Below are 7,004 nucleotides of genomic sequence, written 5' to 3' on the forward strand. Positions count from 1 at the left end.
AGGCGGCTAATACAAGTAGCTTGGAGGATGAGGTGCAGTTACGATCTGTAAACCAAGAGAGTAAGGAACCACTTCAGCGATTACAGTTCTCTGATGGTGAAGCATCCGCTCATCCAACTCCGACCATTGAACCAGAACGGGGAAACGGAAGTGAGGGCAAGTCGCTTAACTATGTCCCTCCGTTGTTGAAGGATGGGGTTTTAACTTTTCAAATCGAGGAAGATGATATAAAGGACCATGTGAAGACCTGGGAATCTGCACTAATTGGTTATGTACTGGGAGACACACCTCGATTACTCAAATGGAGAATTACTCAAATAGAGTGTGGAAGTCCAAACCTCGAGTTCTTTTTCATGATGATGGTTATTCCATCTTCAAATTCCCGAATAAGCAAACAAAAGAGAGGGTACTTGATGCAACGCCATACTATATCAATAATCAACCTTTAGTTCTTAAGCAATGGGAATTGGACTTTGAGCTAGACAAGGAGGTTCTTAGCTTAATTCCTCTATGGGTAAGGTTTTCTAGACTACCAGTGGGCTACTGGTCAGTGGAAGCGTTGAGTAAAATTATTAGTGCAGTGGGTTGACCTATACACACCGATAATTTCACAACTAACACAAAGAAGATATCATATGCTAGGATTCTAATTGAAGTGGATGTGTCACAACCATTGCCTGAGTTGATTGTGATTGAAACCCTTTCTGAGCCATAGAATCAATCAGTTGAATATGATTAGAGACCAAAATATTGCAACAAATACTTGAAATTTGGAAATAATGATGTTGAATGTTGGTATACGAAGGAGGTCAATCAAGGGGCTGATGCAGAGTATCTAAGAATGGACAAGAGAAGGAGGTGGCAGATCATGGAGTGATAAGAATGAATTCTAGGAAGCGAAGAAAGAGGCAACAAGTTTGGCAAGCTATTAATCCACGACTGAAAAGGGACAAAGGTAACACCTCTGAGTTACAACACCACTATATTACTGCTGAGAGGATACCAGCATATGGGTGACGAAGAGCTCAGGCATAATGGAAGAAGTACCACTTCAAAGTAGCGGCAAGAAAATCATGGGGGCTAAAGGTGAAATAGGTGCTGGCCCACAAACAGAAAGTGGTGAAACTCTTTCTAGCCAAACACAAAATTGAATTGTTTGGATGCCTAGAGACAAACGTGAGAGAGTTTAAAGGCCAGAAGATACTGAAGAAGATTGCTCAGAGGTGGAAAACATGTTATAATTATAGTGAGATGCCAAATGGGAGAATTTGGTTGCTATGGAATAAGTGCCTAAATGTTACTATACTTGAGGTTAAGGATCAAAATATTCACTATAGTATTGAGGATCCAAAAACTCATATTCACATTTATTTTACTGTAGTGTTTGCTATGAATGATTAGAATTATAGAGAGAGATTATGGAATGTTATATCCTCTGCTGATGTTTAATATAATTACCCTTGGGTGTTGTGTGGGGACTTCAACAATGTGTTAAGCTTAGGTGATAGAATGGGACCATATGTGTGTGCTAGAGAGGTCCAAGAGTTTAAAGGTATGCCAGATACATTACAACTCGCACCACTGAAAAGTACAGGATGGAATTTTACTTGGTGTAATAAACAAGAAGTAGGGACAAGGGTGTATAGTAAGATTGATTGGGCATTAGGAGATGTCAACTGGCTGCAACAGTTTGGGCCAATGGAAGCATACTTTCTAAACCCTTCAATCTCTGATCACTCTCCCCTAGTGATAAAGTGCTGCCCTTATACTACATTACATCCCAGGCCTTTTAGGTTCTATCATAATTTCATAGAGTACCCTAATTTTCAAAGTATTCTAAAATATGTATGGGATATGAGAGTGTCTAGTCAGGCTATGTTGAATGTAGGGGGAACTTAAGAAGCATGAAGTTCAATTGAAATGACAGGTATATCGTATCCTATTCCCATAAGCTACATAAACGTAGAGAAAAACTTGATATCATTTAGAGGAAGATACAAGGTAACTTAATGAACCAAATGTTATTTGACTAGGAGAAACAACTGTTGATAGAGATAGAAAAGTGGAATAAGGTGGAGGAGCAGGTGCTAAGGATAAAAGCTAGAGCTACTTGAGGGGAATATGGAGATGCTAATTGAAAATACTTCTATGCCCAGTGCAAGATTGGATCCATTCATAATGCCATCACATCTATTTACACTGAGAACAATATCAAACTGACACATCCTGAGGAAATTGAAGTTGAATTCAATAATATGTCCACTAGGTTGATGGGTGATAATGCAAATGACTTGTCTTGCTTGAATGTTGTGGTTGTCAAGAAAGGAGTGTTCCTAACTCTACAACAACAAAAAAAGCTTATCAGAGTAGTGACAGATGAGGAGATCCTTGAGTTCTTTACAAATATTTGAGATGTTGTTAAAAGATATGTTATGGAAGTTATTCATCAATTCTTTCTCACTGGTACTCTCCTTTCTTCTATAAATACTACTGCCATTACTTTCGTACCTAAAGCTCAATTTCCTACTAAAGTTAAAGATTACAGACCTATAGCATGCTGCACTTCTTTTTATAAAATCATTCAAATATCTTAACAGGTAGATTGAAGAATATGATCATTGGATTAGTTGGGTGCTCCCAATCTGCATTTGTTTAGGGAAGAAGTATATTGGACAATGTTCTATTTATTCATGAAATATTCAAATGTTATGGAATAAAGTGTATGTACCCAAGATATATTCTCAAAGTGGATCTGAGGAAAGCTTATGACTCTTTAGAATTGGGGTTCTTGAAGCAATTAATGATAGAGATGGGATTTCCTACCAAGTATATGTCATGGATCATGACATATGTATCCACAATATCTTATTCCTTACTATTGACTATAGGACTGACAAAACCTTTCCTAGCTAAAAGAGGATTAAGACAAGGAGACCCAATGACCCCTTATTTCTTTCTACTATCTACGAAATATTTGGGAAGATAGCTAAAACAACTAGCTATGAATGGGAACTTTAACTTCGACCCTAGATGCAGAAGTTAGAGAGTATACATGTTTGCTCTGCTGATGATTTGTTGATGTATTGCAGAGCTGATTTGATATCTGTCAAACTATTACATGAAGCATTTATGAGATTCTATAAAGCTTCAAGACTTCAAGCCAATACATATAAAATCCACTTGTACATAGCTAGAGTGCCAGACCGCATTAAGCAGGAGTTACTGAATAAACTGGAGTTCACATAGGGCACTCTACCATTAAGATACTTAGGAGTTCCCTTGGCTTTCAAGAAACTTGGTGTTAATCAATTTATGCCCTTAATTGAAAAGATCAATGTTAAAGTAACATGCTGGACAACTAAACTGTTGTCCTATGCAGGAAGATTCCAACTGATCAAATCAGTGATTTTTGAAATCCAGGCCTACTGGGCACAAGTATTTCTCATCCCCAAGAAGGTCATAAAGGCTATAGAATAAATTTGCAGGACTTTTTTATGGATAGGGACGATAACTATACCTAAGAAAGCCTTAGTATCCTAGAAAACAATATGCAAACCAAATGCTTCAGGTGGACTAAATATCATTGATCTTAAGCGATGGAATAAGGTAGAAATACTAAAGCAATTGTTGAATATAGCAAGGAAGAAGGACTTCCTATGGATCCAATGAGTACGTAGTTATTTATAAAGAATAGGGAGCTTAAAACTGTACATATTCCTACTACTGCATCTTGGGTAATAAGAAAGATAATGGAATGTAGAGATGTATTACTACAGGGACAAGCTGGATAGGAATGCTTGATGGCTGAGATTGATAAGGTTCAGAGGGGAATGAAGTACTCTACTCAGAAGATATATACCTATCTGATGCCTATATTCCCAAGAGTTGAATGGAAGAGCATTACCTTGAAAAATGGAGTGCACCCTAGGTTTAATTTTAGTATGTGGCTAGCTATTCAAAATAGTCTAGTAATAGTAGATAGGCTCAGAAAATTTGGCATACAAGTTCCACCTGACTGTGTGTTTAGTGGTACAACTAAAGAAACCTTTGATCATCTGTATTTTGGGTGTCAAGAGACTAAGACTCTATGGGGTCGACAATGCAGCTGGCTGGGATTTCAAAAGAGCATTAGTGACTGTAGAACAATGCTATCTTGGATCAGTACTATTGCTAAGAAGACTGTTGGATAAGCTGAGATTGTTACTAGTGCATTAGTCATGATAGTTTATGTTATATAGCGAGAAAGGAACATGATCAAATTTTAGCGAGGAAGATTATGCATATACTAGGTCCTTATAGAGATTGTTATGCATCTCCATATCAGAGGTCATCACAAGACAAACTGACAACCATTACTCCAGACCCTCAATCATTACCTGTAGAGAGTTGACAATTTGTAATGTAATAACTTAGTTTTACTTGCTTTGATTGATGTATAAATAGGATGATAGTTAGATAGAATGAGATAGTATTAGTCTCATAGCTTCTTTGCTTTGTATTGAAACATTTTGGTTATGAATGAAAAATCCCAGTTAACTAGAAAAAAAATGTAGTTGAATACAAACTCTCCATGAGATAAACTATAAGCATGAATTCTAATAAAATACAATTATTGCACTATTGTTATGACGATGACCTAACATGCCCCCACAAGCAGAACAGTGGTTGTACAACTGCAAGCTTGAAACGTAGGAGATGAAATTGGCGAGAAGAAATGTTATTCGTGAAAATGTCTTCTAATTGATCTAAGGAATTGATGTGGCGAATTTCCAAGTCTTTTGATGTTACTTTCTCACAAACAAAATGAAAATCCAATTCAATATATTTGGTTCATGCATGAAAAATAGGATTGATAGTGAGGTAAGTAGCAGACAGATTATCACACCATAGTGCGGGAGCTTGAGAAAGAGAGATACGAATCTCCTTAAGAATATGTTATAGCCACGTAACATCAGCAGTAGCCATAGCTAATGCCTAATATTCAACCTTGGTATTGGATCGTGCAACCACTCTCCATAGACAGATCTAGGATTTAGAGTCTTTAGGTGCTAAGTAGGCTTATCGATTAAATCAATTCTAGGTTCAAACTAAATTATTTATCTTTTTGATCTATTTGATTTTTTTTTAAAAAAACGTTCCTTAGTTAAAGAAAATGTGTCCGACTATTGCATATTTTTTAAAAAAAATTAAAAAAAAGTACTAGTGGGATTTGATCCCCCAACGTAAGGTTCAAAATTCTGCCCCTTTACCACTAGCACCCCAAAGTACTTTTGTTCTCTAGGTGGCAAGTCTTTAATTTATATATATATATATATACACATTGCATTTCCGTCAAATTTTGTGGATTGCATGGCAAGCCAACGGGCCTTAATAGATTCGTCCCTGCCACTCGCTTCTTCTTTGAGCTCCATGACACTAAGTTGGATCAAGGAAAAATATAATAACTCCCATGTTAAGACAATTGAATTTTTGTGACCATATGTGTGGCATTTGGATTTGCCCCTTCCATATAGGCACGAGTGGTCTAATAATGTATCTCAATGCCACACCACAAACTGAAGGGGCAGAAGTGGCACATAGTATCAAAACTTAGGCCAAAGCAGACCCTGCTGAAGCAATTGCTAGTGGCGCATGGTAGTAAAAATAAACAAGTGTATCTCGGCTTAAAAATAAGCCCTCAACTGGCAAGGCCCCGTTAGCATCTCTACTAAGAAAAAAACTTCTCCCAATAGTTTATATAAAGAAATAACTTACTAGCACACAAACTTGTTTGCGTCGTCGAGGTTACCATGGTATCTAAGAAAGAGTAAATGCTATAGAAGCTGTAAAAGTTACCCTGATCTCTATACAGAAGTAGAAAACAAGTACATATCTAAACTGTATATCAAAAAGCTTCCACCAATCAACACACAAGGCCATATTGCCAATAATATGCCTATACAACCTAATACACTAGTCTACAAACCTCTATGAATACAATACTTTAATAGGACAGGGCCCCGACCAACCCAAAATCTATAAACAACAACAAAAAAAACCTATAGGACTCTAGAAACCCCTAGAAGAAAGGAGTCAGCCAATCAACTAAATAAGAGGTTGTGCTAATCTGCAAGTCTTTCCGATCGTCGTTTAGGATCCGTAAGCATGAATTCAATTCCCCAAGAAAGAGGCGTCAATACTAAATAATGTACCAATCATGTAAGAAAAATTAGAAGTTGAAATTGAAGTATAAGTACTAAACTATAAAGGCAGGGGTGAAACACAATTACAATTACCCTATCTCCCTATATCAAGACAATATATACACATAACAAGCAATAACCTGACCTGGACTCCATAAGCCTGATAGGTATAGACAACACACAATCACTATAAGTCCTAACGAGCGCAAACAGTCACTAAATACCCATATTAGCCCCTTACTTGGATCCCAATGATAATCTTATCTAAACTTTCTGAATGTACATATGCCATGAATCAATACAAATCTGAGGCTTTGTGGTACAATACATATATGCTACCCGTAGGTACAACCTATTCATCTTATAGGTACGATCTACCAAACCTGAAGGCACGGTCTACCATATCCATAGGCACGGTCTATCCAGCCTGTAGGCATGGTATAAGAATCAATCTATATGATTATAAATCATGCAGTATTAGTGTCTGTGGAATAAGTAATCATAATTGAACAAAAAAATATAACATGCTTTTCTAGTAAACTAAGTAAGGAGTAGAGTGTCACTGATAGATATTATATCATATGGCGGTAGAAAAATCAATAGGACACGACTCATGTCAATAACTATAATTTATCAGCCATAAAAAGCTTAGGACATTAGGATCATACCAGAAGAGAAAAAATAGCCTTAACATATCTTTCAACCAAAACCCAAAAGGTATCTCTGTGAAGCTTGGCCATCCAAAGTAATGCAACAACGTGAAAATCAATAAGGTTGTAAGGACAAAACATAAGTAATCATTAAGGCACTAATGTCACACTT

The sequence above is a fragment of the Solanum dulcamara genome, chromosome 3 (assembly GCF_947179165.1).
Source record: "Solanum dulcamara chromosome 3, daSolDulc1.2, whole genome shotgun sequence".
Lineage (NCBI taxonomy): Eukaryota > Viridiplantae > Streptophyta > Magnoliopsida > Solanales > Solanaceae > Solanum > Solanum dulcamara.